This window comes from Phyllobates terribilis, unplaced genomic scaffold, assembly GCF_046119375.1.
Source record: "Phyllobates terribilis strain yellow unplaced genomic scaffold, ASM4611937v1 Scaffold_8__6_contigs__length_399053987, whole genome shotgun sequence".
Lineage (NCBI taxonomy): Eukaryota > Metazoa > Chordata > Amphibia > Anura > Dendrobatidae > Phyllobates > Phyllobates terribilis.
Window position 1 is genome coordinate 14,093,394 of NW_027362768.1, and position 25,054 is coordinate 14,118,447.

Sequence of the window (25,054 nt, forward strand, 5' to 3'; positions counted from 1 at the left end):
GCAACTGTTCAAAGCTTTTTGCATTATCGATGAAAAAGCCAAATAGGAAGCTTTGTTTAACCTTTTCTTTTTACATGTTCAATTGATTCCCTTTTTGGTTTTTCAGTTGAGTGGAATGAAACTAAATGTATTTTTTTTTCTTACTTTAGAAAATTAGATTGATGAACAAGTCATTTACTGGATGTGTATGAGTAGTGGGTGATCTATTCACTTCTATACAGTGTATTGTAAAAAGTTTGTAGGGGACCATTAAAGACAATGTTACAAAGTCAGATTGAGCCAGACACCACGTAAAGTAGATAGATAATGGCAAGAAAAAAGATGTGATGCATAAAAATTGCAAGCCATTTCAAACAAAAAGACCATTTGCATTGAAATTAATATGAGAAAGACAAATGTCTACAAGTCTCCAGGGTAGTAGGAAACCTTAAATCGCAATTGTTGACTTAATTATTTGAATGTCTCAGTACCAACATGGGGTAATGTGCCAAAAATTGTACTCCGTGGATGGAAATGAGAAGGACTAGTTAGGTTCACATGACAGTCATTAATACGTTTTTTCAATGTAGATGAAGAACAGTGCATACTATAGGGCACATAATGTGTTGCATTCCTCTGTGTATACCCTGTAAAGATTCACTCATTTTTGGCAGAGGTTGACGTATATGCACAGGCAAGTGGTGTCTTGATCACGCAAGAGGATTTATTAAAAGTTGATAAACTTCCAGCAAATGAACATAAATAGCTGTGTCTAGGAACAAAAGGTATAACATAAGAAAACAGTTCATACACAGGAAAATATGGGCTCACCCACTTAGATATGTCAGGTCTTAGTCTCTGCCAGAAACTAAGCAACACCAGGTCTTTTCTCCTTCACACACAGAAAGTCCCAGAGGTGTTTCCACTTGCTCCAAGACCACTGGGGAGCAGCTCAGCAGGAATTTTATATCAGCTACCAGGCCTAAATTGAAGACATGGGAGCAGCCAGTCCCACCCATCTATCCCAGCTGCTCCTAAAACCCAGACCAAAATCCAGGTCCATTAAAAAAAACTCTCAGCACTATGAATGCTGGAGCTTTCTCTCTGGGCTTTACATCACTGAGACTAGCCACCACAGTGACGCATACTCCATTCAGGACTTTACCCTCATGCTTTTCTAACACCCATGATGAACAATCTTTGTTTTAAATCACCACTCCAGTGTTTTTTTATTGCAGAACTGGATTGGTGCTATTAATCTAAGTTCCCTGCCTCTACTTACCTGCCTCCATCTTCATCTTGTATCAGTGCCACTCTGGTTGGTCTCCAGCAGTTTGTGACTTTCCAGGGCTGGAAAAATTGGACATTATGCATAGTCTATTTAATTAAAACAATGAAGTGTTGATATCAGTCCACATAGTATACAGAAGTTCAGAAAAGCCGAGGCACCAAAACAGCAAATTCTTGGTATAAAACTTGCTCTTTATAACATGTCAAATAAAAAACAAACAGAAAGAGACAGTAGGCAACGTTTCGCACATAAATGGCCTTTATCAAGCCCGGAGAAAAATTCATACAGCTCTGGGCTTGATAAAGGCTACGTATGGACGAAACATTGCTCGCTGTGTCTTCTTGTTTGTTTTTTAATTGACATGGAATAAATAACAATTTTTTTATCAAGAATTTGCTGTTTTGGTGCCTCGATTTTCCTGAACTTCTATTTTGCTTTTGGACCTGGTGGGTGGCACTGCCAAGTTCAGCACAACTGATCAATGGTGTATATGAGTTTAACATTGGACTGTCCACATACTATCCATTCACTGTTGGTGAGACTGTGAAACCTCCCCAGTAAATTAGGTGCCACTCACTAACTAAATTAGTATCTGGCTAACTGTCCTAGAAAGATATCCGTATGCGTTTCTTCAATATATTCAACACTGTTTTGAATCATCATGGGCTAGCAGTATAAATAATTTCACAAGCATATATGTTTGATGTGGTCACATATCTTCAAGGTTTCTGACATAACTTACTGACTGGTGAGAGTCGAACAGATAGGACCCACACCATTCAGCAGAATGGTCAATTTTTATTCCAGATGAAGCATCTTAATCACAGTTAAAAAATTAACTGTATCTCAATTTATTCTTCATGGGGCTACCCGAGAAAGCCAAGCGCAGCATTCAGCAGCCTGATAAGGAATGAATGGAGGTGTGGTCAAGCATACGCACTGCAGGTCCATTCTGTCAGACATTAAAGTGCCACATTCTGCCAATCAGTGAGTGTCCCAGCGGCCAGAACCACACTGTTCAATACACCATTCCTGTGGATAGATGATAACTTATTGTGATTAGACTATACTTGTAACAGTCATATTCATCAATCAGCAGGTACTGTAACTATTATATCTCTTCTCCTGGAAAACATTCTAAGCTGATTTATGCAAAGCCAAACTCTAATGTGATGATAGATCAGCTTAGAATATTTCATTCAGAATAAAGCTAAAGGTTACAAATCCTGCCATCTGAATGAGCTCTCTGACACATTAGACCACACGTGACAAACTCTGGCCCATGGGCCAAATCAGGCCCGCAACATCAGAACCACCACCCCTATGCGGGGTCATTATTCTGTATGGAGGACTTTGTGTGGCTCATTATACTGTATAGAGGACTATGTGGGGTCATTATTTTGTATGGCGGACCATGTGGGGGCCATTATCCTGTATGGAGGACTATGTGGGCCCATTATACTGTATGGAGGACTATGTGGGGGGCATTACACTGGATTGAGGTCTATGTGGGGGCCTTTATACTGTATGGAAAGCTATGTGGGGACATTATACTGTTTGGAGGACTATGTGGGGCCCTAAGCTGGGCACTCTGAAAAGGAAGGAGTTAAAACATCCAACCAATAAGGATTATGTGCCTAATAGTCTCTATTTGTCTGCAGAGTTTAGAACTGTTAACTATCATTTACAGAATAGAAAGCTAAAAAAGGAAATAATGGCAAACAGTGCAATATTTTTAATGAAGCCATATTACAAAAAATATTTTTAGCCCACAATTTATACATTTTTATATGAAAAAATTAACCAAATTGTTTCTATGTTCTTTAAAGTCAGGTTAGCACAGAAAAAATGGTGCCCTTTCCTTCATTTAAAACCTAGCCTATTATGCTGCAATTATAAAGGGAAGAAATATTATTTATTGTTGACCAATTTCAATTTTAGAAAATTGTGAAAAACTGAAATCTGTAGTATAACAGCAACGTGAAAACATAATCTAAGGGTAGGTTCACACAAAGGAATAAAAATATTGTTCAGAATTTCACCCAGAAAAGTAGGATGATTTTTTTCTCACTTGTCATCCTTGTGCTGTCAGTATACAATCCATTATTTACAGCAGCAGCTAGTAATCATTTACAAGACCATTTACAGTTTCCTTTCTTATAGAATTGAAATGTATCCATAAAAACCGGATGCTATACTGTAGCTCCATACGGCATCCAATATTTTTTGCGCACCCATAGACTTGGAAGGGTGAGTCTCATCCAATTTATGGAAGAAACTAGTGCAGACTGCGATATTTTTCACACGCAGACTCAGTCATTGAAAAAAGTCGTTCATCTGCACTGTCCCATTGAATAACATTGGTCTGAGTGCAGTTTTTTTCATGGACAGCACTCAAACCGAAAATATGGTCGCGTGAATGACCCTCTAAATGTGAGTGTTCATAGTTTTTTTCTAGATATAAATGTCTGATGGCTGTGGGTCTTAGATTCATACAGGATAGGTGTCTGTCCTTTTCTTTTTACATTCACGTCTATGTTAGTCACAGACTTGGTTTGACTGAATATAAGTTCAACTGTCTTGAATAAATCCAATACTTCCAAAACAAAGGGTCCCAGAGGTCAGACACCCTAAACATGACATATCCTGGGAAAAAAAAACTTTAATTAAATATTATCTGCAAATATTGTTGTAACTGTGGTTCAATATGGAGCCATCATGCAAAGCAAAGCTTTTTATGGGTATGTGCACACGATGCAGAAATGAAGCAGAAAATTTCTGCATCATTTCTGCATCTCCCTGGCAGAAAAAACGCATGCAGATTGTGCATGCGTTTTTCCTGCAGAATACATGCGGATCCACATGCAGATTCACATGCGTTTCCGCATGCAGATTGACAAGCGCTTTCCAGGCGATGTTAGCATCACCTGGAAAGTGCTTGATAACTAGGTCACGCTATATAAATCCATGCAAACAGCATGGATTTATATAGTGTGACCCGAGAGAGTGTATATACTTACCTCCGATGGCCCGCGCTGTCCTGCTCAATCTGTTCTCCCTCGCCGGCAACTTTGAATTGAAAGACCTGCCGACGTCAGCGTCACGTGACCCGTCACATGACTCTGACGTCACCGCAGGTCCTACAACTCACTGCAAGTGCCGGGAACCAAGCGGGAGCGCTGTGCGGGCCGACAGATGGTAAATATACATTTATTTTTTATTTTATTCTTCTTTTACAGCTTTTTTAATGGTACCTGGGTGTGGATGAGACTCTCCTCTCCTCTACACCCGGGTACCATCCGCACATTAGAACGCACCAATTACGCAAGTACAAATGCTGTCTTGCGGAATTGGCGCGTTCTAATGCAAGTCAATGGCGGTGAAATCGCCGCGTTTCCGCAAAATTAATTGACATGCTGCGGATTTTTGACCGCAGCGTTAACGCTGCGGAAAAATCCGCATCATGGGCACAGCACATGCGGATTTCCATTGGGGAACATTGCTTCCCTTCTACCATGCGTTTTTCATGCGTTTCCGCGGCGTTTACGCAACTGCAAAAACGCCGCGGAAACGCATGAAATACGCATCGTGTGAACACAGCCTATGGGGTACAATATAAATCACAGAAAAGTTGAAGGTAAAGACAGAAGACATATCTAATGAAGGAATAGTAAGCAGGAAAAGAAAACATAATAAATATAGGAAGGATGTGAATAAACAGACATTAAAGTATACAAGGTAAAAGGGGATAATGTTTACAGGACTAAGAGTGCACCTAGTAAATTATAGAGCAATGACTCTGCTTCACCTTTGTACTGTTACTCCTCAATCACTCTGCCAGGTACAAGTGTTTAACCCCCAAAGGAAACATGGCAGTGAGTCATTTCCTACCTCTGTGCCAGGATTTAAGACCCGGCTTCCCTAACTGTAACCAGTGAACTGAGCAGAAGAGGAGATAAAAAGGAGACAAAGCTCATTTATCTTACTCATTCCTTCACATTGGAAGATCTCCAGGCAGAGATTTCAGCCTTTTCTACTCATTACCTTTTAATTGCTTCTAAATTGCTGTGTGACCTCTCTTGATTCGTCAATAGCAGAATCTATCTGTCTGAAAGTAAAACAATTTTGGTCCTATATATCAAGGGACACAAATTCCCATTCTGCTGTGAAATAACACGGAGAGAAACATTTCCATCCCCAGGCACTTTTACATCTATGGGTCAAGTGTCTGTGTTTGGAAGAAGATGGAAGTATGGGAGAGAAAAAAGTATAATCTTAAAACAACAATAATATAAACATCAAGATAAAAAGTAATACATTATGAAGTATGCAACATTATTATTTTGAATAATAATTTATTGAACATCAATGTAAATTTCTTTTGGATAATTTGGTATTTATTTATTTGACCTTTTTAACAGGGCTTTGATTCTGCTCTTATCAAACCAATTATCCCTCAAAGCCTCTAGCCACCTCCACCTCCTCCTTAAATAATTTCTTAAATTCCCCAAAATGCTTATTCATACACTTATCATATCCACTGGCTAAATTTACTATTTTTATCTACAGCAGATCAAAGGAATTAAAAATGTATAGATGAAAAGCTCCTTTAACCCTTTTCTAACTTATGAACCAACAATTTTGCTACCAAGATATTCCACCATTCCTCTCATTCCTTAGTTCTTCCTGCCAGCCCCCTTTTCTTGCTAGACATTGCTCACCAAATTCTTTTCATAATAATGACAGGGAAATATGAGGCTGCCCTCAACCTGTCTTCTCCATAATTCTCTGCCCTAATTTTCTGATACTGTAATCTCCAGGCTTCAAAAAAAAAACTTCTTCTCTGCTCTCCTTTTTCAGCTTATCACATAATCTACAAAGTTTCCGCTATGAATCCTGGATATCAGGATTCGGCAACACTTCAATTGTCTGCTGGTCTTGAGTAAATTAATGGCCTTTCAACTGTATCCATGTCCTCAGGATATGGATCAAGCTGTAGACCATGCTGGAGCACCATTGACTCTGTGACCCACCAGTTCTGCCTCTGCCATAAGAAGAGATGAGCGTTATGCCTCAGGCAGCAGCCTGTAATGTCTCTGAGGGGGGCAGTGTAGGAAAGTAAGAAAAGAAAAATGAAACTTCAATGAATAGGATAAAAAAGAGAATTAATTGTAATTTCTCAAGACAATATCTCACTGTGGTATCACAGGAATTCTGAAAAATGAAAGGAAGACTGATCCCAAACTTGAGAATAGAAAACTAGCAAGATTTTCTTTTTTGCAGTACTGATATCATAAATACTTTTGAATTAATGACTTTCCAAAAATGATTCAACAATTACACCTCAATGCTGCAATTAAAGGAGTTGTCAACTGTCACCAAACAAATAATAAAAATATCAGCAAATGCTGTAAAAGAGTAAAAAAGAGATGGTACTCCACATTTCTTTGCTCAGTGGTCTGACAGTCCTCCTGGTCTTAGTTTCCAAATGGTCAGTACGTGACCACTGCAGCCAAACAACAGTTATATGCTGTACTGTTGTCATCATTGCTCAGAGATAAAGTTCAGTAAATACACTTCTGAAGTGTTACTGATAACTGGATACCCCCTTTAACTGTTTGCAAATTGAAAAAAAAATTAAAATGACAGTAAAGTATGCATTTGATGCAAGAGCAAGAACATTTTAAGACATCTTCACATAGTCAGCCACTGCACAGAGATCATGTAGCTGCAGAAATGAAAAACCTCTATCAGAGACAAATTTGCCATTGAAGGCATAAATGTTTTTTTACCATCTCTTCCTTCCCAATCACTTTATGCACAGCACTAAACAAGTGCTGTGCTTACAGTTCCAGAAGAAGTAACACCACTCCTTTCTCAGGTCCTACCAATCATCTGTTTGCCGCTCCTGGATCTATGCAAAACAGGGTCTTTGTATAAGTGTTATGACAAGTTTTTAACACTAAGGTTCAGATACGGCTTTAAAGAAGGCAACCCTTTGCGATATAATGCAATTTTATTTATAATAGTTGATTTAAAAGGTAAAATACCTAATTAAAGGAATAGTATGATATGATGATATTGCATACACTTTTGTATATGTTATAATACAAAGGTTAAGTACATATATATATATATATATATATATATATATATACTCACTTCATCACCAAGTAGCTTTTAAACATCATCCGTCTGGAACATCAGAGAAGCAATTTCACCAAGACAGAGAGACCCCTGGAAGTCTTCACAACACTGTATGGGCAGGTACATACAACACTACACATCAGTGCAGGTATAACTTATGGCTTCTGTCTGTATCATGATTCCAGTGACTTTTAGAAGGCTTAGACAATGGAAGCATAAAACTGGTTAATGTTTCTAAGTATGAGTCGTCGATAATACAGAATTGGCCAGGTTCTGTAATCTCGAGAAGTTTACCTATAAACATTGTTTTAGACAATAGATCTGTGTATTTCTTATGGAACATAATGGTAAGTGTACATACATTATCTGAATCAGTATTTTGGTTACAATAACACTATTTGTCAAAGCAAATATCACAGTTGTCACTTGTGTACAAATCAGGATAATGAATCTTTGAAACACACAACTTCATAGACCATAGAATAATTAACATTGTCTTACTGCATTGACACCTAGCAAAGACTTTGTGGATAGCATGCATCAAGGACAGTTCATGTAAAAGAACTACTTTATCAGTATCAGAGTAGATCAATGATATTACACTGCAGTATATTGCAATATATTCCACACTTGGTCTAATGACCACACTTTATCAAAGCATATAAACAATATGTTACAATATGTAGGTTATAAGATATCCATATTTTTATTAGCACTACAATCCACACTTGGATATCTTATAGCCACACATTATTTATACAAAGCACCCTATCCAAAGTGGATGGTTTTAGCGGATGATTGACATAAAAATAATAATGGAAGTGTACACTGTGTACAACAACACAAAGCAATGCATGAACAAATTATAGCAAAAAAAAAATCAGCTGGCCTAATACTCAAAGTCTTCATGGTAATCATCTCCTCTGCCAAAAAGCTTTCCCCAATGCAGTTCACACAGGCACAATATGGATTGCACGTGAAGTTCTGGGTCACAACTTCTCCTTCTGTATCATCATCTTGAGTAGCTACCCCTATAAGCTTTGTCCATAACTGTAAAGGGGGTCGGTACTGCCACCAAGTCTCAAATATATTGATAGCAGTGGTAACCTTTGTCACGCAAAAATGGCTAGTGTTCATCACTTGAGCTAAGTAAATCCATAGATTCTGTTTGGTTTTCCATGACGCCACATTTTCCATGGTTGGCCTCTCGATTTTCGGTCTGAAGATCATTTCCAGATTTTGATCTAAAGGGAAAACACATATTATTCTCTGCACAAAAACCCTGTCAGTTTGGACGTGTTCCCCTTTCTTTTGCCTGGGTTTCATAACTATCAACACATTGTGTGCTCCTTGAACAATTACCTCAGCAGGTTCTGGAGGACCTTTGTCACCCAGTTGTTTCACCCAGATTTTTGCACCATCATTGATAGGATGTGAGGATCCAAATCCTTCACCTCCTCTGACCTTCACAACTGCAGGGGTCCTTACTCTGACCACCTTCGTTTTAGTAATAGACAGTACCAGTAACTGAGTTATCTTATCTCTCTTCTGTATTATCATGACCTTTTCTTCATAATTCATTAAAAGTACCTTAATTTCTTCCTGATAATCCTGGTCTATCACTCCTCCCATTACCTGAATACCCTTTAAGGCCAAGCCTGACCTTGAGGTTATAAGACTAAGACCAAAACGCTCAGGTTGCATTTGCAAGCCTATAGCAGTCCTGATTTTCTTTACAGCTTCTTTGAAGTGACTTTCATTGTCACTTTGAATCTGTTTTGGGATACAGTACAATACCATTGTTTCCAAAGTCTTAATAGTATTGTTAGCATTGGCCATTTTACAGGTACAAATCAACGTAAACCCAGAATGTGCATCCACAGCCATGCATACACATCCTCCATCATGTAGAGGAGGGCCAATGTAGTCCATTTGCCAAATTTGCCCAGGAAGTTTTCCTCGAGCTTTCTGGCCTCTCACCACATGAGGGATTGGTCTCTGTTTTGAATGTTGACACTTCATGACGGTTTCCTTTATGAAATCTAACCAAATGGGCACCCCTCTGGTCTGTGCCCATTGAGTCAGTCCAAGCAGCTCCTCAGTGGTGTCAGTCTTTTTACTGGATTCAGTGACTGATATTTTGGACTGTTCATCTGCTACTGAGTTGAAGAGTCTTTCCAGGGTATCTGAAGCACAAATAGCATCAACATGAAACACAGTCACTTTAATCATTTGCACAATTGCCCAGATATCTTGCCACAACTCTTTTCCCCATACTTCTTTGCTATATATACTTGTAGTCTGATAGCCCACTGCGTTCCACACATGGTTGATGCCTTGGTAACTAGCTGACCCTTCTGTAAACCACACTTGTTTCCTCTGCTCAGGAATTAATTGTTCAAAGGGTATCTCCTGCTCCTGAAGTCCCATAGAGACTTTGCTTAACTTCTCATGCAATGTGGAGATTCCACTAACTCCTGGTTTTGCTCTGTCTTGAATTGCCTCAATTTGCTTTCCTCCTAATTCTGTAGTTATAACCTTGCACTCACTGAATTGTTTTGGAGTTCCCTTAATCAAACTGGCCTCCACCCCTGTATCTACCAACATATGTGGGGCTTGGCCAGCATGTCAGTCACTTTTATCTGTTTCCCTCCATCGATCCTCCATTTCAGATGAAGACATCTTATTAGGAGAAAATGATGCCCCCTTCTGTTGGGCTTTGAATTCCTGTATCAAGGATTTAACTTAATCATAAAGATCCTCAAACCCCGGTGCTGTGGGCTTTGCTGGCGACGACGAGGGAGTGGGCCCTCTCTCTCCCCATGTCCTACCCGGCCCCTGCTGTGTGGATTCAGAATCTTTTACTGTAACCTTTCTATTATGTGAAACCCCTGACTTTTTATTTATCTCTCTTTAGATACAATTTCCACATCTCGTCAGTACCAATCCCATCTATTTTATCTCTGTGGACACCATCCTTTATCAGGGCCATAAACATATCTTTCCGGGTAATGCGGGATCTAGGATTGTAGTTACTTTTGACATTGTCACGCTGCTCTTCATAGGGAAAATTACCCTTTTGTTTGGGACCCCAATCTCCCAGATCCCCTAACTGTCTAATTGCCTCCAATGTATTGGCGATAGTTTTCCCAGTCTGATTTATCATTTGTGTCATCATGATATGCTTATAGGCTGGAGGGGCATTTCTAATGATACGATTTCTAATAGATACACTTACAATAACTTGCATGTAATCGTCATATGTATTTGCTGAAATAGCATTTTTCATGACCTCCTCCTTCAATCTCTGAGCACAATCTTTCAATGTAAACCATGGTTTTTCATTTGGTGGCCAATCTGCCTCTGATGGGTATTTATGCTGTAATGCCATGGCCACAACATCAAGCATACTACACACCACATGTGGCTGCTGAATTGTCAAGGTATGGAAGGCCTCCTTCACTACAGGTTCATGACTGAGTTGGACAAATTTTGAGCCATCCACAGCATCCACCTGCACTCCATGAGCCCCCATCTCCCATAATCTGACAGCCCAAGCTACCAAAGATACATTTGGCTTTTGAGAAAAACGATCATGAAGGTCATTAAGCTCCTGCTGACTGTAATCCTCTACTGCATTCTTATTCTGTTTACCTGCAGCAGTCTCTACCATCTGTCTCCGATATATAGGATGAACTTTCACTGGGTTAAGAGGAGGATCAATTTCTCTCTTTCCATTGAAATATTCATCCTCAGTCTCTGGATCGGTGATGTTTTCGGAGTCAGTTGAATCCCATACATCCCCATCCCACTGATCAGGGCTCCACTCTATCCCTGCTTTGGCTATGGCCAAAGCTACTTTCTTTTTTTTAACCTTCCCTCGCCTCCTTTTGTATTTATACTGCGCTACACATACAGCAGCCTTTTCTGCAACATGCTGATATCCATCACATCTGTCCATTAATAACTTATTCTGACACTGTGCTATAACCAATGCATTCTGGGCCTCACACAACTGTCTTTCCAATTCATGAACTTTTGTTAATATATGTATTCTTTCCTCATGCTGTTTTCTATATGCATACAGCAGGATCCATCCACGCCTGCCAACAGCGCCCAACTCTTTACCTTTTTCTACTTTCACTTTCTACAAGCATGAAACCACATCAACAAGTTCAGCATCATTCAAACATTTGTCCCATGCTTCACTCAACCAGCACTGTGGGACCATTTGGTTGCCAAAATATAATAGGGAGTCTGTTCCCAACCTGGAATCTCAACAGACTCACTTACACCTACCTTTCTCTTAAAGAAAGGCACGTTTTACGCAATATAACAATATCACTCTATCACACCTTATCACACAGAGTCCTTATCAATTCAAGATGATTGTAATTTTTAACAAAAAAGAACTTCTGAGCCTTCTGCATATCCTGCCGACTACGCCAAATGTTATGCCAAGTTTTTAACACTAAGGTTCGGATACGGCTTTAAAGAAGGCAACCCTTTGCGATATAACGCAATTTTATTTATAATAGTTGATTTAAAAGGTAAAATACATAATTAAAGGAATAGTATGATATGATGATATTGCATACACTTTTGTATATGTTATAATACAAAGGTTAAGTACATATATATATATATATATATATATATATATATATATACTCACTTCATCACCAAGGAGCTTTTAAACATCATCCGTCTGGAACATCAGAGAAGCAATTTCACCAAGACAGAGAGACCCCTGGAAGTCTTCACAACACTGTATGGGCAGGTACATACAACACTACACATCAGTTCAGGTATAACTTATGGCTTCTGTCTGTATCATGATTCCAGTGACTTTTAGAAGGCTTAGACAATGGAAGCATAAAACTGGTTAATGTTTCTAAGTATGAGTCGTCGATAATACAGAATTGGCCAGGTTCTGTAATCTCGAGAAGTTTACCTATAAACATTGTTTTAGACAATAGATCTGTGTATTTCTTATGGAACATAATGGTAAGTGTACATACATTATCTGAATCAGTATTTTGGTTACAATAACACTATTTGTCAAAGCAAATATCACAGTTGTCACTTGTGTACAAATCAGGATAATGAATCTTTGAAACACACAACTTCATAGACCATAGAATAATTAACATTGTCTTACTGCATTGACACCTAGCAAAGACTTTGTGGATAGCATGCATCAAGGACAGTTCATGTAAAAGAACTACTTTATCAGTATCAGAGTAGATCAATGATATTACACTGCAGTATATTGCAATATATTCCACACTTGGTCTAATGACCACACTTTATCAAAGCATATAAACAATATGTTACAATATGTAGGCTATAAGATATCCATATTTTTATTAGCACTACAATAAGTTCTACAGTGGAGGCAGATGGCTAATTTGCCAATCCAATTACAGAAGAAACCAGCAATAAAAAAAATATTTTAAAGTTAAAATTTCCACCAAAGGTTTTGATCACCTATGGGGTAAACAATGTGTGAAATATTTAAAAAATAAAGACAAAGCAATATAAAGAATGATGAAAGACATATGCATTCTAAATGGCGCATGTAGCTCCTCCCTGCTAAAAAATTACAAACATACAAATAACTTAAATATTAGGCAACATATATTGTAAAATAAAAAGGCAAAAAAAATTACTTACTCCAACTTGTTCCCAAATCTACAAAACTAATTAGGGAAATTTGAAATGTTCTCAAATGTGATGCAGTATTTTCTACTACTTTGCAGTAGGTTCCTTTAAGCCCAATAATTATGATTACTATTGGAGAAGAGCGGATCTTTTGAAATTGGAATATGATGGATACAACAAAATTTCCTAAAAATTTTGATTTGGTGCAAATTGATTTGAACAAATCTCAATACTGGAAAGCTTGTAATTTCTGGGAAAATACATGTGGCAGAGAGGAGAGAGAGGACCTTGCTGAGCATAAAAGCTTATAATGTATGGGAAAGAGAGGATCCTGCTAATTATAAGAGCTTACACTCTACAGGAGGGAGCTAAAGAGGACCCCACTGATCATAATATATAACACTCTACAGGAGAAGAGAGAGAACCCCACTGATCATAGGAACTTACACTCTACAGGAGGGAGAGAGGATCCTGCTGACTATAAGAGCTTGCACTCTGCAGAAGAGAGAAAGAGATTACCTCCTTGACCATAAGAGCTTAAACTCTACAGGAAAGAGAGGACCTCATTGACCATAAGAGCTTATATTCTACAGAAGAAAGAGACTTATCAAGTGACTTTGGAGATGGAAAAGGACACTGCCGTACAAATTGTGCTCCTTTGAAAATCGCTCATTTGTGATGGCCCAGGTACTGACCACCACAGTCAAGATATTATAATCCGTAAGATATCATAGCTGCAGGTCATTATGGGGAAGGTCGTACAAAAAGACAGTAGTCCGCATGTCTGCTACAGCAGTGTGGGAAATGGTGGTGGGCAAGGTTTTTTTTTTGTAAACCACAAATCTCAAAGTGTTCAAATTCGCATAAAAACGCAAATTTCAGAGCATTTGATTCAAACTTGATTTTCCGTGGATTAATCTGCTCATGTCTAATTTTTAAGGAATTTTTTAAAGGTCTTCCATTGATTAACACACGTGGTATTGTTAGGAGGGCGGTTGCAAACAACTTTATTAAAATGGAACGCAACCGACTCCGGGGTCCGCGATGCAGCCTGGTGGACTGCTGCCGAACACTTTCCAGGTGAAAAGGAAAGCAACCAACTTAAATGATAAACCCTTCCGTGTTTCTGCACACTGGAACGGGTATAGCAATTCGCACTATCTCCGTTAGCAGCACGAGAGATAGGCGGTGAGAAACTATCTGTAGTCCTGTTACCGCACAGGGACTACACTGGCGGCGCTAGGATGCGTGTGTGACTACGCCGATGGGTATACGTGCCTCCAGCCGGCGTGCTACCGGACTGAAGGGGACTACTCCACGTGGCAGACAGGCGATAGCCATGGATAGGACATCTGCAGGCTGCTCGGGGTGTTAGGCGACCCCTTTGGCAGAGCCAGACTGCTAGACAAAGCTACCTGCCTATTTCCACTAAACCTGCCTATGGAAACTACGTGGAACACAGTTGTCCACACAACAGCAACACTTGCTCAATGATCCGAGTGCGCCGCCATGTTTGTGGGCGGGCTTTTTAAAGACAAAGCCCTGCCCACCGACGCGCCATTGGTGACGCCACCCGTGGACCAATCAGGCGGTGCCAGGTCACCGGGTCAGGTGGGTGCCAAACCACCAATCACGATCCGCCAGGTCATGGGCATGCTGAGTGTGGCGAATCCTCGACTTAGACTCCAAAAGCCCTGTCTCCCTCCGCAACCTATGCTTAACATTGCTAGGCACAAATAACCAGGAGACAATCTGTATATCTCGTGGACCAACTAGGCGTTGGGGCTGACAATGATGCTGAGCAGCATGAGCCCTGGCTGGACTAAAATGGGAGACCACAGAACGTTCTAGATCCATTTTGAATCCAGCAACAGACCGACGCCTAACATTATCCCCACTCCTAACATCCCCCTCCACTTGACGCTTATTTTCCTCCATGAGCAGGGGGGCATGAATGTGGTCCACCGGTTCACAGGGAAGATCCTCAGATCCGTGACCTCTCCGGTGTACAGGGTACCCTTTATTCCCACGAACCATTTTAGACCCCATAATAGCCTGCAGCTCGAGATTATCACCCCTGGTGTCAGTAGCAGGTTGGGGTTCAGCGAGTTTTAACAGGTGAACGGGTCAAAGGAGCGACACATGGAAAGTGTCGTGATTCCCCAGGTGTCGTACTAACTGTAACCGGTACATCACAGGGTTTACCTGGGCCAAAATTTTGAATGGACCAATAAAGCGAGGAGAAAACTTTGCAGATCTCCCGCATAATCTAGTACTGCGGGCCAAGAGCCACACTCTGTCGCCCGGGTAGAATAAGGGAGCAAGACGACGAAGACTGTCAACCGACTCTCTATCTGTGGAGTCCGCCACGGGTAATGGGTGGATAAAGCCTGCTGTGCTTTGACGGAAAGATTTATCTCTCGCACAGAAGGCACAAGCAAGAACATACTCCTTAATGTCCTGGCTCCACCGGGGCCACCAATAGGACCATTGAAGGGACTTTGTGGTGTGTTTGACCCCAAGATGGGCTCCGATCTTAGGGGCATGAGCCCAGGAGAGCACCTCATTTTGTAAATTAGGAGAAACAAACGTCCTCCCTGACGGAACCTGGTTAGAGGACACTGGAGCAACCCTCTCTACCTGAGAGTTCTTTTTGACATTGTTTGACAAGACCCGGGTCTTGGGGACAGACAAAGAATCTGTACCGGAAGCCATGATGGTAGAGGGATCAGAAACTACCCTCCGGGTGACAGAAACCATACACTGAGGCACACAATTCTCACTCCAGGAAGAAATTCTCCCTGTATTCCAGTCAATGTGTGGAGTATGACAACGTAACCAGGGGAGACCCAATAACACCTCATCTAATCCACCGGGAATGATAAGAAAGAAAATGACCTCCCGGTGGCCCCGAGGAAATGAAATGGCGAGGGGAATCGACTGGTGGGTGATTTGCGTGTCCAGGAGTGAACCATTGACTACTCTAATATTTATGGGTCTTGGCAGTAACTCCATAGGAATGGCGTGCCTCTGGGCAAACGTAGAAGACAAAAAATTGCCATCAGCACCAGAGTCCACCCACGCCTTGGCAGTAACTGAAGATGTACCAAAGGACAATGCCACCTTATATAATAATCTGGAGGAAGAAGCCCCCAAATCTAACACACCTCCTTCAACGGTGGTAAGACCTACTCGTTTTCCCGACTGCTTGGAACCCTTATTAACGGGGTACTCCAAGAGATGTGCAGGTCGGGAACGAGAGGGACTAGACTCCGTCTGGGATATATTCATAGCCTCAGGCTCCAGGTGAGGAGTCGCGGGTTTGGAAACGGGTCTAGAGAAGGATGGTGCCAACCGACACTGGGGTCTGGGGACCTCCAGTTCTGATTTGTGTTCTGCATGACGCAAATCAATTCAGTTAGCAAGAGAGATTAACTCCTCCAAGGAGGTTGGAATCTCTCTGGTAGATAGAGCATTTTTAATATGCCCAGCCAGACCCTTCCAGAACACCGGGATAAGCGACAGCTCAGACCAATCCAGTTTAGTCGCTAGGGTTCTAAACTGGGTGGCATAGTGGCTGGTGGTGGCCGAACCCCGGATCAACGCAAGAAGCTTAAGAGCCGTATCATGCGTGACCTGAGGACCTAGGAATACACTTTTTAGGGTCTTAAGGAAAAGACCCGCATTTGCTACAACTGGATCATTCCGCTCCCATAGAGGAGTAGCCCACTCCAGAGCCCTGTGGGAGAGTAATGAGATGACATAACCCACTTTGGCTCTTTCGGAGGGGAACCATCCCTCCATCATCTCCAAGTGAATGGAGCATAAATTAATAAAACCCCTGCAGAATTTACTGTCCCCAGAAAATTTTTCCGGGAGAGCAAAACGGGGTAATGGGCCGAGTTAACCAGATTGGCTGCTTGTGAAGCCACCTGGGTAGCTACTGCAGTGATATCAGCGGCCATAGCTTGTTCCAGAGACCTAAGTTTGGTCTCCAGTTGCTGTATGTAACGCTGCAGTTGCTGGTTGTTGGCCATGTTCGGCAAGACCCAGGCGCTCTGATACTGTTAGGAGGGCGGTTGCAAACAACTTTATTAAAATGGAACGCAACCGACCCCGGAGTCCGCGATGCAACCTGGTGGACTGCTGCCGAACACTTTCCGGGTGAAAAGGAAAGCAACCAACTTAAATGATAAACCCTTCCGTGTTTCTGCACACTGGAACGGGTATAGCAATTAGCACTATCTCCGTTAGCAGCACGAGAGATAGGCGGTGAGAAACTATCTTTAGTCCTGTTACCGCACAGGGACTACACTGGCGGCGCTAGGATGCGTGTGTGACTACGCCGATGGGTACACGTGCCTCCAGCCGGCGTGCTACCGGACTGAAGGGAACTACTCCACGTGGCAGACAGGCGATAGCCGTGGATAGGACGTCTGCAGGCTGCTCGGGGTGTTAGGCAACCACTTTGGCAGAGCCAGACTGCTAGACGAAGCTACCTGCCTATTTCCACTTAACCAGCCTATGGAAACTACGTGGAACACAGTCGTCCACACAACAGCAACACTTTCTCAATGATCCGAGCGCGCCGCCATGTTTGTGGGCGGGCTTTTTAAAGAATTAACCCTGCCCACCGACGCGCCATTGGTGACGCCACCCGTGGACCAATCAGGCGGTGCCAGGTCACCGGGTCAGGTGGGTGCCAAACCACCAATCACGATCCGCCAGGTCACGGGCATGCTCAGTGTGGCGAATCCTGGACTTCGACTCCAAAAGACCTGTCTCCCACCACAACCTATGCTTAACATTGCTAGGCACAAATGGCCAGAAAACAATCTGTACATCTCGTGGACCAGCTAGGTGTTGGGGCTGACGACAATGCTGAGCAGCATCAGTCCTGACTGGACCAAAATGGGAGACCACAGAAGGTTCTAGACCCATTTCGAATCCAGCAACAGACCAATGCCTAACAGGTATTGTTTGCTATAGAATATGACCATATAGAATTGTGAGCAGATTGTAGCTTTAAATTTAGTTTCCCCTCTTCTTTATTTCTTTAATTCTTTCCATATGTGTAAGAATTTTCCTTGTCTTCTTTCAGATTGTTGACTCATGTTTAGGACAATATTTGTTTCTGGGTCATATGTTATTAAATTTGACCTCCATTAGCCACGAAACCCTTCTTTGTCATTTGTTTGCTCATGATTGGCTGGCCAGCAAGACATTTATTATTATGTTTAACTATTTTAACATTCATAGCTGGGTAGCACTCACAACGCCCAGCAAGAACAGGAAACATTATCCTTTCACAAGAACTGATGGTTGGGCATGCTGGGCAGCGAATGTGCCAGCCAGCAATGTCACCCACAAAGTTGACGTGGTGATGTGGTGATGTTTGTAACTTTACCAACATAAGCATTTGTTAGTAATATGGCGTATAAATTGTGATGTATACTCTGTATCTTAACTGACTTGATTGCATTGTAATGTTTTATTTGTAAAACATCTGATTCAGTGTAATCCCAAATCTCTATAAATAATAATAATAGTGACATTATTATTTTAATAATGTATAAAAGAAAGTTGTGAGCCACAACATAGCCTCCATCTACTTTCTCCACCCTTTAGTTCATATTTAAATAATAACATCTGTTGAGAACTCATCTTTGCATATATTTGCATAACTACACGCTTTTTTATCCTTAGCTCGCATTAAGTAAGGAAACCCTCTTGGCCTCGCGCTGCGCACCCAAAGATGCAAATAAATGCACATCCCTGGAAATGCAGGTGCATTAATGATGAGAAAGGCGCCATGTCATCGAGAGAGATAAATAATTTGCTCTTTCAAGAAAGACCTTTGATGCGCTGTAAAAGTTAATATGTACTGAATGTTAGTATTTAAAATAAATTGAAAAATAATGCCATGTTTAATGACCAAATTGTTTTGGAAAATGAACCTCTCCCAAAGCACATTGCAGATGAGATAGCATTCCTGGAAATTGAAAATATGTAGCGAAAAAGGTGGTACCCAATATTAGAATATAATTAGCAAAAGATAAAACAATGTCTCTTTATTATATCTTATTTAAAAACAGCTGGATGCTGGACAATACTAGACACAAAGCATGTAAAAAGACACACACAGTGTACTGATTGAAAAAATAATCACAAATGTTAGGTCACCCTAATTGAGACTTGACGTGGCTAAACCAAATGGTATAATGTGGTGGAACCCCTAACGATATAAGGCCCTCCAGGCAAAAATGTGTCTCACCAATGGTCATAAGAACCCATACAATGTGAAAATCATGTGACACATACACTACCACAAATAAAAAACAGTACACATAAACCGACGCACTAAATGCATAATAATAACAGATAGTTATTAGAGTATGATAATGGATAGTGGTTAGGCAATGTCATATACCACTCGGACCATACAGATCTACCATCTCTAATTATACCAAAAATTAGACCAGCGCACATTGAAGGCTACCTGGTAATATAATCTACCCTCTCTAATTGTACCAAAAAATTAGACCAGTGCACATTGAAGGCTACCTGGTCATATAGTCACAGCAATATATCTGAGTCAGTGGGTACAGCTACCTCTCACAAACTGCTGTACATCCACACAATCACTAGATTTGTGAAGAAATGACCCGAAGGTGACCCTTTCCTCCTCTAAGAGGAATTTCATAAGTCTCAGGGAGCTATCTGTTGCTCCTTTTTCCCACTTTGCTAACAGAACAGGGTTTTTATACAGTACAGACCAAAAGTTTGGACACACCTTCTCATTTAAAGATTTTTCTGTATTTTCATGACTATGAAAATTGTACAATCACATTGAAGGCATCAAAACTATGAATTAACACATGTGGAATTATATACTTATCAAAAAAGTGTGAAATAACTGAAAATATGTCTTATATTCTAGGTTCTTCAAAGTGGCCACCTTTTGCTTTGATGACTGCTTTGCACACTCTTGGCATTCTCTTGATGAGCTTCAAGAGGTAGTCACCGGAAATGTTTTTCACTTCACAGGTGTGCCCTGTCAGGTTTAATAAGTGAGATTTCTTGCCTTGTAAATGTGGTTGGGACCATCAGTTGTGTTGTGCAGAACTCTGGTGGATACACAGCTGATAGTCCTACTGAATAGGCTGTTAAAATTTGTATTATGGCAAGAAAAAAGCAGTTAAGTAAAGAAAAACGAGTGGCCATCATTACTTTAAAAAATGAAGGTCAGTCAGTCCTTGCGAAAACTTTGAAAGTGTCCTAAAGTGCAGTTGCAAAAACTATCAATCGCTACAAAGAAACTGGCTCACATGAGGACCGCCCCAGGAAAGGAAGACCAAGAGTCACCTTTGCTTCTGAGGATAAGATTATCCGAGTCACCAGCCTCAGAAATTGCAGGTTAACAGCAGCTCAGATTAGAGACCAGGTCAATGCCACACAGAGTTCTAGCAGCAGACACATCTCTTCAACAACTGTTAAGAGGAGACTTTGTGCAGCAGGCCTTCATGGTAAAATAGCTGCTAGGAAACCACTGCTAAGGACAGGCAACAAGAAGAAGAGACTTGTTTGGGCTAAAGAACACATGAAATGGACTTTAGACCAGTGGAAATCTGTGCTTTGGTCTGATGAGTCCAAATTTGAGATCTTTGGTTCCAACCACCGTGTCTTTGTGCGACGCAGAAAAGGTGAACGGATGGACTCTACATGCCTGGTTCCCACTGTGAAGCATGGATGAGAAGGTGTGATGGTGTGGGGGTGCTTTGCTGGTGACACTGTTGGGGATTTATTCAAAACTGAAGGCATACTGAATCAGCATGGCTACCACAGCATCTTGCAGCGGCATGCTATTCCATCTGGTTTGCGTTTAGTTGGACCATCATTTATATTTCAACAGGACAATGACCCCAAACATACCTCCAGGCTGTGTAAGGGCTATTTGACCAAGAGGGAGAGTGATGGGGTGCTACGCCAGATGACCTGGCCTCCAGTCACCAGACCTGAACCCAATCGAGATGGTTTGGGGTGAGCTGGACCGCAGAGTGAAGACAAAAGGGCCAACAAGTGCTAATCATCTCTGGGAACTCCTTCAAGATTGTTGGAAGACCATTTCTGGTGATTACCTCTTGAAACTCATCAAGAGAATGCCAAGAGTGTGCAAAGCAGTCATCAAAGCAAAAGGTGGCTACTTTGAAGAACCTAGAATATAAGACATATTTTCAGTTGTTTCACACTTTTTTGTTAAGTATATAATTCCACATGTGTTAATTCATAGTTTTGATGCCTTCAGTGTGAATATACAATTTCCATAGTCAAGAAAATACAGAAAAATCTTTAAATGAGAAGGTGTGTCCAAACTTTTGGTCTGTACTGTATCTGGTGAGAGAGCAATTCTAAGGTGGCATGGGACTTGACCCCCTTAAGGGCAGACCTATCGTTGTAGGCACTAACAGTTTAACACAGAATCTGGGGATTTATTTGGACCAAATATTAAAACCATTTGTAGGGTCCTTGAGCTCGCATGTCCGTGACACTACAGATCTACTGGGCAAGTTGGATGGTATTTATCTGGAGCCTGATATGATTCTAGGCAGTATAGATGTGGAGGCACTCTACACATCAATTCCACATGACAAGGGTCTTCGGGCCGTGGACCACTATCTGAGTGCGAGAGGTTGTCAGTTCACCAGACATAACAGGTTTAGTTTACAATCATTGGAGTTTTGTCTGAAGAACAATTTTTTTCTATTTGACAATAAGTACTTCCACCAGCTCAGGGGCACAGTGATGGGGTGTCCCTGCGCCCCTTTGTATGCTAATTTGCTCCTGGGCTGGTGGGAGGAAACAATGGTCTTTAGCAAAGCTCCGGTTCCCCTATGTGATAGGGTGATCATTTGGTTACAATATATTGATGACATCTTTGTGGTGTGGAAGGGACCTGAGGCCCTTTTTTGTGATTTTGACAAACAGCTCAATACTAATAACATTGGCTTACGTTTCACGCATGAATGCAACAATGCTGTCCTACCATTTCTTGATGTTTGCATCTGTAAAGGTGAAAATTGTGAATTGACTACGAGCAATTACCGAAAACCCACAGCCACTAGCTCCTTACTGAGGTGGGAGAGTGGACTCCCAGGCCCACTGAAAAAAGGTATCCCTAAGGGGCAATACCTAAGGATTTGCAGAAACTGTTCTGACATCGGCACGTTTAAAGCACAAGCTGATGATTTACGTGAATGGTTTATCAAGAGGGGATACCCTCAGAAAATCCTAACTGAGGCCTAAAAGAATTCCAATGAAAAAGAACGCAGGGATCTACTCATCCCCAGGGTCTACAATAATGAATTGAACCTAACCCGTTTCATTACTACCTACTCCAATGGAGCTAATGGGGTTAGGGAGCTCCTTAAACACCACTGGCCAGTGTTATTAATGGATGCAGACATGAAGGATACAGTTGGGGCCCTTCCATAGGTCACCTATTGCAGGTGGTGGTCCTTAAAGGATAGATTTGTCCACAGTCATTTTATAGACAATTCACATCCATCTTGGTTAGGCACCCAAGTCAAGGGGTGCTTCAAGTGTGGTCATTGCAGTGCCTGTGTATCAGTGGCACAGGCCAAGTGCTTCAGCAGTAGTGTGACGGGTAAATACTATACCATCCAACAGTTCATCAACTGCCGTACTGCTGGGGTGGTCTATAAGGCCACGTGTGACTGTGGTGTCGAATACGTGGGAAAGACTAGACATGAGTTCAGGAGGAGGATTAGGGAACACATATGAGACATCATCAATAAAAGGGATATTCCAGTTGCCAATCATATTAACAATGTTCATAGTGGCAACTTAGACTGCTTGCGATTTGTAGGCATTGATAGAATCAGGCCTCCAGCCAGAGGTGGCAATTGGGATCAAAAGATCCTACAGAAGGAATGTAAATGGATCTTTTGGTTGAGAACTATGCAGCCTCACGGACTTAATGAACAACTTTCCTTCACTTCTTTTCTATAATAGGGTCAGCACAGGGACCCAGTTAGTGAGGGATAGCCGCCGTTGAGTGGGGGCGCCATTTGCGCAGTCCCCCTAGGGTGCCAACCTCCACGGTAGGTAGGGACCAGCTTAGAGAGGGCTTAGTCCGTAGAACCAGCAATAGTTCCTCTCTCTGTCCCTTTCCCACTCATTCCTCACCATGTCCTCTCCCACCTTTTTTAGTCACATTTTAAGCACGACATGCGAGTTCAGGGACCCTAGCATACCATCTTATCATATATCTGTAGCACTAACTTCTGTATTTGATGAGACCGACCTCTATATGTTATTTCTGCGCCTTTTTGGTCTGGTATGTTGGATGTCTATTTATCATGTCCAGGAACTGACCTTTTCCATGTGGTTTATGATCATTTTGACAGGCCCATGTGGGCGGGCATGATCATCTACATTGGCATTAGTACTGTCTTATAAGGCGGTTCTTCTAATGCGGTTTATGTTTGGGGCTAGAGCTGTCTCCGTGGCGGATTGCTTGGAGGTATAGCGGCCTCTGATCTGAGCGGGTGCGCGTGCACACGAGATGACTGCGGGATCCGTGCCCGCACATGCGCAGCATTATGCATTCCACGGTGCGCTGCAAGAGCCGGATGTAAGTATGCATCTGGCAGGATGTGCGTCACCCAGCTGATACATGACACTCCGGAAGCATGCCGCACGCCGGTGGTCAGCGTGCGGCGTCTTTTAGACACAGGGGCAATCTCTTCTCAGCATATGTACCTCTGTGATGGCGCAGAACATTGGGCTATGAATGGGCTATGCACTCCCCTGATGATGAAGGAGAAACGCGTCGGGAGCCCGACTTTAATATTGGTGCACTGCTAAAAATACTGGAAAGCTAAGTAGTGGTTTCTTTCTATTGAGCTATGAGTGTCTCCTACTTTTTCACAAATCTAGTGATTGTGTGGATGTACAGCAGCTTGTGAGAGGTAGCTGTACCCAGTGACTCAGATATATTGCTGTGACTATATGACCAGGTAGCCTTCAATGTGCACTGGTCTAATTTTTTGGTACAATTAGAGATGGTAGATTATATGACCAGGTAGCCTTCAATGTGCACTGGTCTAATTTTTGGTACAATTAGAGATGGTAGATCTGTACATTCCTGGGAATTGCATTAAAATGTTGGCACAAACTTGTGACATTACATTGGACTGTCAGTCTATTATATGCAGAAACCACAAATAGCTAAGTGACAATGAAGAATACACTGAGAGCAGGTGCGTTTCCTTAAGAATTTCTGATATATGTGCAACCTGTGCTGTGAGTATTGGAAGATCTGTATTATCTGTAAGCTGAGAATTATGGTCGAAGATGAGTATCCAGAGACCTATTAAAGTCTGTGCAATAAAAGCAGAAATACAACGTGTTAACAGAAGTATAACTCAATTAAGATTTTCATTAGAACACTCATATTTCTACCGTTATTTTGCCTGAACAGAATTTAATGTTTCATTTTGGTATTGAAACATCTGTTCTATGCTTCCCATAATCATTGTAAAAATGTGAGTGCAGATTTTTTCTTAATTTGCAGTAGACATAAAGCGCCCAAAATTGTATTTGATCTAGAAGTCAGCTACTAAGCTTACCTCGCTTTGTTAAAGGGGTGAACCAGAATCAAGTAAACATGGTAGAGTGCTTCCTTCCAGAAACAACACCACATTTATGCAAAGTTTATGTGTGGCATTGCAGCTCTACTCCAGCAAAGTAAATAAAGTTTAGTCGTACACACACATGGATATGGATAAATGTGGTACTTTTTTGAAAAAAAAAACAGCCATGGTTTTCTTATCCTGGACAATTCACTGTCACCAGAAAAAAAACATTATTAACCAGCAATATGGGGTTAATCTACAGCTTAATAGCTTTACTAACCACCCCGGCTCCCGCATTTAGCCCAGCGGTGGCGAT